Source organism: Portunus trituberculatus, chromosome 24 (genome assembly GCF_017591435.1).
Source record: "Portunus trituberculatus isolate SZX2019 chromosome 24, ASM1759143v1, whole genome shotgun sequence".
NCBI lineage: Eukaryota > Metazoa > Arthropoda > Malacostraca > Decapoda > Portunidae > Portunus > Portunus trituberculatus.
The window spans coordinates 15,165,598-15,177,455 of NC_059278.1; the positions used below are offsets into that span (position 1 = coordinate 15,165,598).

General features: G+C 40.5%; 1 long non-coding RNA gene across 1 annotated transcript; it reads right to left on the bottom strand.

The window, feature by feature from the left end:
• Positions 1-335: 335 nt before the first annotated feature.
• LOC123508293 lies at positions 336-10,696 on the bottom strand. Its single transcript, XR_006675905.1, has 2 exons — positions 10,279-10,696; positions 336-8,068 (listed from the first exon to the last, which is right to left on the bottom strand). It is a non-coding gene; the product is annotated as an uncharacterized LOC123508293 (long non-coding RNA).
• Positions 10,697-11,858: the final 1,162 nt, after the last annotated feature.

Sequence of the window (11,858 nt, forward strand, 5' to 3'; positions counted from 1 at the left end):
GGCCATTAATCTTCTGACCTCTCTAGACCCTTCTTAATGTCAATAAAATGGTCTAATCGTACATAAATCTCAAGGTAAAAATGTGTCCCAGTACTGAAAGGGTTAAGTCTACTAATATCTGTTACCGATTTAACCTGATTTGCAACACCACTTTCTTTTCTTTTTTCTATAGCTGTAATAGTCATTTTCAGATTTGCTTCCCCAGATTAAAATTTGAGATCTCTCCTTAAATCTCTAGCAATGCGTAATACAATAAATGAGATCATAAAACACCTTCTAATCTTGTATAAATAGACAGCATACAGAGATTTCTCGAATGACATGTTTAAAATAAGTTTGTTTGTTTTTTTGTGGGGGGGCAAGAGGATTGAGGTACAATGAATAGATAAGTATATAAATAAATACACAAACAGAACAATTAAATAAACGTGTTAAGTATTCACATTCCCAGTAACCCCCAGTACAAGACCCACCGGTACATAATACTTCCACCAATACTCGTCACTACACCGATACACGCCGATACTTTAAGACAATTTACCGATACAGTTACGCTGACGAGATATTCTTAGCCAATACTGACATCCCGATTAGAAACAGGTGAAACGTCCCCGATATACCGATTGCAATGTTTCTATCCGGTACTTCAAGACAATTTACCGATACAGTTACGCTGACGAGATATTCTTAGCCAATACTGACATCCCAATTAGAAACAGGTGAAACGTCCCCGATATACCGACTGCAGTGTTTCTATCCGGTATTTGTTATTCAAAGTGAAAACTAGGCTCGTATTAGAAACAGCTGATACTTCCCGATATACCGATTGCAGTTTTTCTATCCGGTGTCTATACTCAACGAGAAAACTCTAGGCTCGTATTCTCAAACACCTCTACGCTTCACCTTCACCATTTCAAAAGCCTTTATTTAAATTTACACGAGTTTTTAAAGGTGGTTTTTACGGTTCTAGAGGGAGAGCGCCATTTCTACATTATTAACTGGAGAAACACTCTTCAAAACTCGGCTAATCATCTCTGTGGCGTTTGAAAATAGTCGTGGTGAGAGCAAAGCGTTTCTGAGTACGGGTCCAAAGACACTACCAGTACCTATATAGACGTATGCTTCACCGACACGCACAAATGATTGACTCTTCCCCGATTTACCTCCGATTGACCGATTTCTATGTTTCCTTTTCATGTAAGACAGAAAAACGGGCCAGGAGCAAAAACGAGGTAGAAATTAGAAAAATAAAGTTGAATATATAAAAAAAAAAGGCCCACTTATTTGCCAGTCCCCATGCAGGTTCGAGAGATTAAGCCAGAGAAGGATAAATGTCTTCACAACTTCTTTCTTTCTATTCGATATTCGTTACTCACGCTAAAAATAAAGATACGTTTTCTGATACAAAAAACGTGAAATAAGACACTTTCCCGATACAAATAAGTGAAATAAGACACTTTTCCGACACTAATACCTGAAATAAGACACTTTCCAGGTATTAAGACGTAAAATAAGACACTTTCCAGGTGTCAAGACGTGAAACATTGACACTTTCCCGATTTACCGATTTGCTTAATGTTTCTAATATCTGTAACTAAAAAAAATGATCCGACACTTTTCTGCTACTAATACGCGAAACGACACACTCTTCGGTAATGATACGTGAGCTGTTTATCACCTACACGTAAATGAGAGGAACTTTCCCCCTTTGTTTAGTGTTTCTAATGATATCTGCTACTCAACCGAAATGATCCGACACTTTCAATACTAATGCGTGAAATGACACACTTTTCTGCTACCAATACGTGAAATATTTATCGCCGACACGTGAATGATTGACACTTTCCCGATATACCGATCTATTTACTCTTTCTATTGATATTTTTTACGCAATCGAAATGAACCGACACTTTCTCGATACTAATACGTGAAATAAGACCCTTCTCTGATACCAAGAAGTGATACATTTATCGCCGATACGTAAATGACTGACACTTTTTCTCCGATTTACCGATTTGTCTAATGTTTCTATTATTATCTGTTACCAAACCGATATGAACCGACACTTCCGATACTAATAAGTGAATTAAGACACTCTCCTAAAACCAATACGTGAAATATTTATCGCTGACACGTAGATGACTGACACTTTCCCGATTTACCGATCTGTTTCATGTTTCTGTTGATATTTCTTACTTAACCGAAATGAACCGACACATTCCCGACACTAATAGGTGAAACATTTATCGCTGACACACGTAAATGACTGGCACTTTCCCGATATACCGATTTTTTTTTATTTCAAACCGATATTTGTAACTGAACCGATACGAACCGATAATGAAAACACACGTTACCGATAACAATATTCTCATGACATTTATCGGCGATACTCTCAAATCACACACACTTCCCCGATTTACCGATGAAAGGCATTAACACCGATAACTAATACAAATCTCACTAAAACCGCACCGTACGTACCACCGATACTAATAAAACGGTACATTTCGGGTATTAACGGTACGCCAAGTTACATTCTCTCCCCTGTGTGACGTGAAATACCGCCAAATAACGTTTAAACATTCAACCATTCAGCACAAAGCAAACCCGAGCATATCCGCCAATCACAGCGTCCCTTTGCAACGCCCCACCGGTCGAAACTTTCCTATTCACCCCTCCACCAATGGGAGCGTGGCACGAGGCATCCTTACGCCATCCTGAGCCAATCACAACACCGGACCGCCATATCTGTTTAAATCTACGTAATATGCTAGTTTTTTTTTTTTTTCTCTTTTTTTCTTATTTCTATGGACTCTTCACTATTCTTCTTCCTTTTCTTCTTTCTCAGTTGTCTTGTTTTTGTTTTTTTTATTTAATCCTTCTAGCGGTTTTCTAATTCCGTATACGATCATTTCTTTTTCAGTTTTTTTTTTTTTCTTTAATTCATCGTCATAAGTTTTGGCAATCGTTTCTGTACGGTAATATAGACTTCAAGCTGTCTTTTTAATTGTCTACGCACTGTTATTCCAAAGGCTGTCTTCTTTTCATGGTCTTTTCAACCACTGTTCCTTCTGATTTCTTGCTTCTATTTCATCTTTCTAGTCTTCTAATTCTACCTGTTATCGTTTCCTCCTTCCGCCTATCTTCTTTTCATGGTTTCTTTGATGGTTATTCGTCTTATTTTCTACTATCTTAGCATGTCTACTTCATCCTTCTAGTCTCCCAATGCTAACTTATATAATCTACTTTATATGATCATTTTAATCACTCTTGTTTTCTTCCTCCCCAGATTTATCATATGGTCTTATTAATCCCTTCTTGCTTTCTTTCCTTCCTTCGCAGACTCAACATACAGTCTTTATAATCCCTTCTTGCTTATCTTCCTTCGCAGCTGTCCTTTTCATCATGCAGGCTGTTATCTCATTCTAATTGTACAAGTCCTTTACGCCACACAGCTGTCCCTTCGCCCGCACGCGCACACAAACACATGCTCAGATTCTGAAACACTACAGCTGTCATAATTAAGGTTCTCGAATATTTAGTTTAAACCATAACTAGAATAATTCACGTCGGACAAATGCTCCGACACGTTTACATACATATTTTCAAACGTTCAAGTTCTCATAACGATTTCAAAAGCAATTGTTAACCTCTTCAGTACATGACGCGTTTTCATATTCATTGTTTACTATTTGGCGATTTAATACAGCTTCAGATTGAAATGGTGAAGACTCTGGCCATTAATCTTCTGACCTCCATTGACCCTTCCTAATGTCAATAAAATGGTCTAATCGTACCTAAAAATAATGGTAAAAAAGCGTCCCACTACTGAAGGGGCTAAAATCATTAGTTTTCGTGGGTATTATCTATTAGCAAAGTAGAATGATTATTAACACTGTCACTTGAATCATGAAAACATCCTTCAAAGATCTCAATTCTAGTTTTCATAAGGAGTATTTTCACGGACACGATTATGAATTTTGTAGAGGGTATTTTTCCTATCAACGCTGCATATCCTTGTTAAATTGTCGCTTCTTGCTGGGTATATTTCCTATCAACACTGCAGATCCTTGTTAACTGTCGCTTCTTGTTAGGTATTTCTTCCTATGAACATTGCAGACCTTTGCCAAACTATCTCTTCCTGTGGCTATTCCTCCTATCAACACTATATCCTTATGTAAGTATCGCCTCTTATTCTTATTTAACTATCGCTTCTTGTTAGGTATCTTTCCTATCAACACTGCAGATTCTTGTTCAACTATCGCTTCTCGTGGCTATTTTTCCTGTCCTTGTTAAACTATCACCTCCCGTGGGTACTTTCCTCATCCACATTGCAGATCTTTGTCAAACTATCGCTTATCGAGGCTATTTCTCCTATTAACACTATATCCTTGTTAAACTACTGCTTTTCGTGGGATATTTTTCCTATCAAAACTGCAGATCCTTGTTAAACTATCGCTACCATGAAAGTCCTCTTAAAAGTCTATCAAATTCTCAAATATGTTTAACTAGACAGGGCAAGACGGCAAAACAATCATGGCGGCAGTTCATTGACAGATGTACCGTAATGCAATCTTTTGTTTACCTTTTCATTTTACGTGTACGAGTGTCTGCCCGCTTCGCTTCCCTCTTCCTCTCCTTCTCTCTCTCTTCTTCCCTCCCTCCTCCTCCTCCCCCTTCCTTGCACAACGCACCTAACTTGTTTACATCAAGACCCGCCCGAGGTGTGTGACTCGGCCCACTGCCCAAGCACCGCCAGTACACCAGGCAGGCACCGCAGCGTGACCTCCTTCCTGCCGCGCCACAAATACCTGCCAATTAGTCAATCAATAGGTGACCCTTAACGTTCGTGTATGCCGGAGAATGTTGATATGGAAAGGTTAAGCGGGAAATAATGCAAGTTTACTTTTTTTTCTTGAATTTATGAAGATTAGTTTACTTTTAATTTACTAGAAGATGACAATAATTTAAGTATTCCATTTTTCAACCTCATTATCACTTTTTTTCTTATCAGTTCAAAATCTACTATTTCGTGGAGCCACTTTTTTTTTCCAGAACACAAGGCCGCAATCTACTTTTCCCCAGACACTAAGGCCACAACCTACTTTTCCTGTACACAAGGCCACAACCTACTTTTCCTGTACACAAGGCCACAACCTACTCTTCCTGTACACAAGGCCACAACCTACTCTTCCTGTACACAAGGCCACAACCTACTTTTCCTGTACACAAGGCCACAACCTACTTTTCCTGTACACAAGGCCACAACCTACTCTTCCTGTACACAAGGCCACAACCTACTCTTCCTGTACACAAGGCCACAACCTACTCTTCCTGTACACAAGGCCACAACCTACTTTTCCTGTACACAAGGCCACAACCTACTTTTCCTGTACACAAGGCCACAACCTACTTTACAACCTACTTTTCCTGTACACAAGGTTATCTACTATTCCCCAGAATCCAAGGCCACAATCTACTCTCCCCCAGACCCCAGGGCCACAATCTACTCTCCCCCAGACCCCAGGGCCACAATCTACTCTCCCCCAGACCCCAGGGCCACAATCTACTCTTCCCCAGACCCCAGGGCCACAATCTACTCTCCCCCAGACCCCAGGGTCACAATCTACTCTTCCCTAGACTTCAAGACAACAGTTTACTCTTCCCCAGACCTCAAGGCCACTGTTTACCCTCTTCCCCAGAACCCAAGGCCACACTTTACTCTCCTCTAGACTCCAAGACAACAGTTCACTCTTCCTCAGCCCCCATCACCCAAAATATTCCTCTTACAGGCCCACAATCTACTCTCCTCCTGAACTCAAGGCCTCAAATCTACTTTTCTGAAGCAAGGCAAGCAATAAAGAGTAAAAGTAGAAGAATGGTAAAGTAAAAAGGAAAACAGGAAAAGGATCACGTGTCATAATTGGGGACTGTGGTGATCCTTGTAGTAGTAGTAGTAGTAGTAGTAGTAGTAGTAGTAGTAGTAGTAGTAGTAGTAGTAGTAGTAGTAGTAGTAGTAGAAGCAGTAGTAGGTGGTTACAAATGTAATATAATTGTAATAACAGCAACAATGACAATCAACACCAGAAATATTAGCACAAACACTCTCTCTTCTGCCTCATCCCTCCAACACCAGTACACAACACACCCAAAAACACCCACGATATAAGACTCACCCTCACTGCCAACAACCACCACACTCTTCTCTTAACACCACCACACCAATACAACACACACCTCTTGCCCTCTCCCTCTCTCCTCACCACTCAGTGCACACATCACCCCACACCACTGTTTATTTCCTGAAGTGTGTGCACATGTCACCAATCCACATTACAGGGCTATATTGGCAGATCAGTCACCATCCTCATACAGAATCATTCACCATCTCTTGTGCTTCTTCATACATATCACAAAGAAACAGACAATTATAGCTACGACAAAACATATTGAGTCATTTCAATATATCTTTTGTATCATTTCTTTACTTTCACCCGGTTGTGTTTCTGAATGACGTAAGGAACAGGCAGGTAGTGCATGATTATTCCCTTAATTTACAACATACAAACAGGGAGACAGCTTCCATTAATATCGAATACATACATCCATGTTAAGTCTTTATAAATCACTTGTCAAGTCTGGGAAATAATGGGACTACAGTATTAACCTCACCTAAATAAAGATTACCGAATCACTGTCATTTAGCTGTTGTCAATATTCAAGATTATTCATTATCCGAATGACAAAATGAGGATTTCACTGATTTATACACTAACTGCCACAATAATCCTCAGCGCTGCACCTCAACAACCTTCAAGACTCGCACACCACAAAAGAAGGATCACAGGACATTCACAATACATTAAGTAAGAGTACATTTTTTAGAAGACAAGGGAAAGTAGTGGCACAGCAAAGTGGTACTATTCCTTCATGTTGAATAATGAATATGTAGGTAAATATTGCTGATAATAATGTACATCCTAATGTAAATATTTTATACCTTGTCTACATTCACACTCTCCATGCATCACTCGTACCCAAAAACTAACATTCATTCTTAACATTTGGACTTGTGTAAACTTTCCTTGCTATATATTCCTACAGATGCTTTTCTTCTCCTTTTTTCCTGGTAGTTTGAGAATGAGTCAATCATATTTTCTAAGCTCCACTACCTACACTTCTAACAGCTTGCCAAGACAGTACTCCAAGGGATCTATATTAATGTTTAAACTCATTTTGTAGATGCCTCAGTTAAAGGGATGGAGTTACAGAATACATCACCAACTCCTCATCAACACAACTACAAGGGATAGTGTTACACTTTCAACTGTATCTTGCATAAGCCTAAAAGTTAAAGGGGATGGGGATTACAAAATAAGCCAGGATAACAAGTCCAAGGAACATCTATTTAGTACTATCAAACCTAATAAGGGATGGAGTTACAAAACACACCACGAACTCCTCATTAACTGACAACATATGGACATTATTGAACTTTAAACTATGTTGTATAAACCAAACATTTCAAGATATGGAGCTTAGAAAATACACTCAGTTACCCATTCTCCTCATAGAAGATAGTTAGTGCTCATATTTACACCTTTGATATGTACAACAGCCTCACACATCACCATAACCACTCCAGCATCACTCATGAAAACCCAGTGAGCAGCACAGCAACAGCATCACAGCTCTCATCTCCTTCACTAGTTAATCAAAGGCAACTCAAGGGCAAGTAGCAAAACAAGGCACAGATTAACAGGGTCGAGTCTTACATACCTTCTCCCTGTAGCAAGTGACAGATGCACAGGTATTTACTTCTCAAAACACTGACTAGATACTGTACGCTTCACTAATTCTTTATCTTGGATCTATTTCTCTATTTCCTCTAAAACATTATATGAATCAAACGCAACTTGAGGCTTGCAGTCATTTATGTTGCTTCCTTTACGACACACACGAGAGCAAAGCACCACCACCTGCACCTCCAATACTCTTCACGAGGCTCACCAATCCCTCAGGTGCTGCAGGCCACTCCCTCTTCAATGCCAAGGTTGTTACTTACCTGAAAAGAAAGAAGACAAGATTTAAGAACATCATATCAAGTGACTAGGAATTTTTCTACTGCCTGTAATGGAATATACTGACAATAATAATTTCTTTTTTTATTCTACTGCATCTCAGCCTCTATACAACTCAGAAATAGATAACTTTGATTACTCTGTTCCCAAGCCATTATAGGGATAGCAACAGGTTATCCTTCTCAGTCTTATTATAATATATGAGGTAGACAGCATCCTCACCATAACTGAAAAGCAATAATCCCACACTAATTGTCACCCAGTGTATAGAAAGAGGCATGTAACAGTCTAAAATGGATCAATAAATGCCCAAATACCTAAACCTCAGTCTGTCTTACGGCAAGATGAGTACAACCCCAGATGCGAGTCTTTTACTAGGCTGTGTTTGCTTCCATATCAATGGAACTTAATAAAAAGGTTATGCAAACAAGACTATAAACTGCTACAGATGAAATATATAGTTATTGTACAGAACAAACAGCTAACACGAGGACATATTGATACAACCCATCAGGATATGACACCTCACCAACATACCCCACAAATACTAAAAATGACACTAATCACAATCCTCACATTTCATGCTGTACTTAAATTATCTTTTATTTTCTTACACTCAAAACTGTGACTAGTCAAAAAGGGATGCGTAATACCAAAATAAGCAGACAAAAATTGCAATTTAAGGTCTCGCAAAGACATGCACTAGAGTCTGAAAAAAGTCATATTAAGAGTGACAGTCCAGTGGTTCACCTGACCCAAGCATCTGCCTCTACTTTTAGTGCCACCCCACAGCATTGCACTACAGTGGCATTAGGCCCTGCATCTCCACTTCTTTCTCTGACGTCTGCTGCCGTGTAACTCTACTACCCCTCAACTAAGATTACACTGGTCCTATATCCTCTGGTATTGCTCAAGGCTTAGGTGAGCCTACACTAACCTGATGCAACACTGCTCACTGAATAATTGGGTGTGAATATCATTAATTAATTAAACCTAACTGCATCCTATTTCCATTAAAAGGAACAAAATCAAATACCAACTTTAAAATGTTTGTTTTTCATCAATCCATGACCGACACTTTGCCGTATATATTATACTAAAAGAAAAATTACAGTAAAAATTTTTGTCCTTCCTTAATTATGTTTAAGGATAAATTCTTTTAACAAGTTCCTGCCAGGAAGAAAAACCTCACACACCTCCCACTTCACACCAATAAGCTAATCACTGCTACAATGCTCTGTACCTTCAGTGACCTGCATAAACAGTGTAGCCATTGACAGCCTGACACCTTTGCACCCAATCAACAGCTGACAGGGCATGAAAAATAAATAGGACATGTACACCTGCCATTCAAACATTTATTACATCCTGAAATGCATGAAATTTTCCAAAATGAATGTTACTGTACAACTTTCACCTCCACCTACACATCCTTTGCACACTTCACCACCAACACACCTCTCATGACATCTGCAGCAGGTACACAAACACCTGGACAGATCATCCCCTTCTAACCTCATTTCAAAGATATCTGTCATCTGACCGTTCTACGGCGCTAATGTTGAAACTTAATGACTTATTGCTATCTCTGGGGAGCTGAGGGTGAGGCTGGGGATGTGTGTGGGCATGGGGTAAGGGTCACGGCTAACACGAAGGGGCAAGCGCTGACATGACTATGCAGCTTGTGACTTCGGGTGCAAGAGGGAGTGAGATGCGTGCTGCAATGCGTGGTGCAGGGAGCAATGCAGGGCCACGGCGGCCTGCACACACCTAACAGAACCCCATGCCAAGCCCTGCAAGGTGCCACGAGGGCCCAGGGAATGGCACATCGGCGGCAGAGGCTGACATGAGGGGGCAGGGACGGGCAACACACGTCCCCACGTCAATACACACGGGCAAAGGGGACCTCACCACCAATCTTTCCCTGAGCCAAAATAACAAGTCCCTAGCCTTACAAACCCTCGGAGCTCAACCATGGGATGGCAAATGGCATGCATGTTTACCGAGGGACACCAGTATGAAAGTCTAGGGGGTCAAATGGAAAAAATTTTGATAAGATTCCCAGGTGAGAGGGCCGCCTGCCATCTTGGTGGAGCGCCCCGCCGCCCGCACACAGCCCTGCACGCCGCCCACACGGCCACCTCGCCCCGCCCGCCGTCCCCATCACACCGCCCCTACATTCCTCCACACGTACTTGTCTGGCCCTGTTGCGAGCTATCCTCTCCGCCTTCTCTATCAGCCATGGTCCTGCTTTACACTCGACCGCCGGAGACACACCACCCAAACCTCAACTATGTATTCCTCCGCCGACGACCGCATAATAAATCGTCTAGACAATATCATGCGTCTCAGAAACTAGTCCCCCTGAGCTGCTGGACGCTTTCTGACATTATTCCCTGCAATTTTCCCAACAGACTGCCTGGCTATTAAATTGCAGTGGGGATTTACTTCATCTGGTGTGCTTGTGGAAGTAGTGCGTGCGTGTATGAAAATTTCCATGTGAGAAACTTGTGACGTCATTTGGCGACATAAACAAATTCCCACGTGGTCAGGCTGACCTGTAGTGACCACGTGACCCGTGTTTTGTGGTACTGTAGACCATATAAGTCACCCTTGACCTCATAATATGACATTGGAATGCGTATGGTTGCTTTTGGGACCGCTATGAAGGGATGCTAATTCGTGGCATGCAAAGTAAGATCCTACATTCATAGTTAATGCGAGACTAAACAATAGAAAATAAACAAATTGGGTGGAATACTAGCGTTGAGTTACTTCACAATAGCAGGGAGGAGGAATATCAAGTGAAGGACGAGCAGGCCAAGACATTCCTGAAGTGAGCGCAGTGTAGTAGCTCCCGTCCTGCACCAACCTTCTTACCTTCGGCCCAGTGAGCTCATCCATCCTGCCCGCCAGCCCTGCCTCCCCCTGCCACCTGCCCCAGCCTGCCTCGAATCGTACCCTGTTTTACCAGATTCTTGTAGCAACAGACTCAAAAGATTTTCTGGCCTATGTTTCGTTTGTCTAAATCATATAATTGTGTTACTGTGAGGTAACTATTTGTATTAAGTGTATGGTTTGTTTTCCTCAGTTTATGCTTACATTTCCCTCTGTTTTTAATCCTGTCGACATGTAAACATTATTCTTCATACTTTCTGTGTAGAATAAGATATGAAAACAGAATATAAGATTATGTTTTAACTTCCAAACCAATGACTATAAATCTGTCTTACTAAAGCTTTATTTTTCGCTCCTACAAACACAATTAGATGGGGGGGTTTTAAGAAGTAATATTTTACCTTTCATTAAATCACTGTTCCTAAAAGTAATAATCACTGTTTTGTTTCTAAGAATATGATGAAAGATACTTACAAGTTTAGTATTATTGACCTTTTTTTGTTCTAAACTTATCAATACCTTTGCATTTGAAAGGAATTTGATAAGGTTAGAGTTTAAAGTTCCTATAAACACAAGAAATCTCTAGAATTCCCTAGATACATATACATTTTACAAATTACAAATCCAGCGTCAAGTCTTTTAAAAGTACAATAGTTACTCATAAAATACACTTTCTCGTTTTCTCTAAAGACGTTTTCCATGTAAGAAGGCCCTAACTCCTCTGTCCTTCATTACACACAAACACATTCCCTATCCCTCTCTCTCTCTCTCTCTCTCTCTCTCTCTCTCTCTCTCTCTCTTAACATGGTTGGCTGTACCGTGAAATGATGACACTTTATTTATCATCTACAGTACACATTTGAGGGGATATCATTG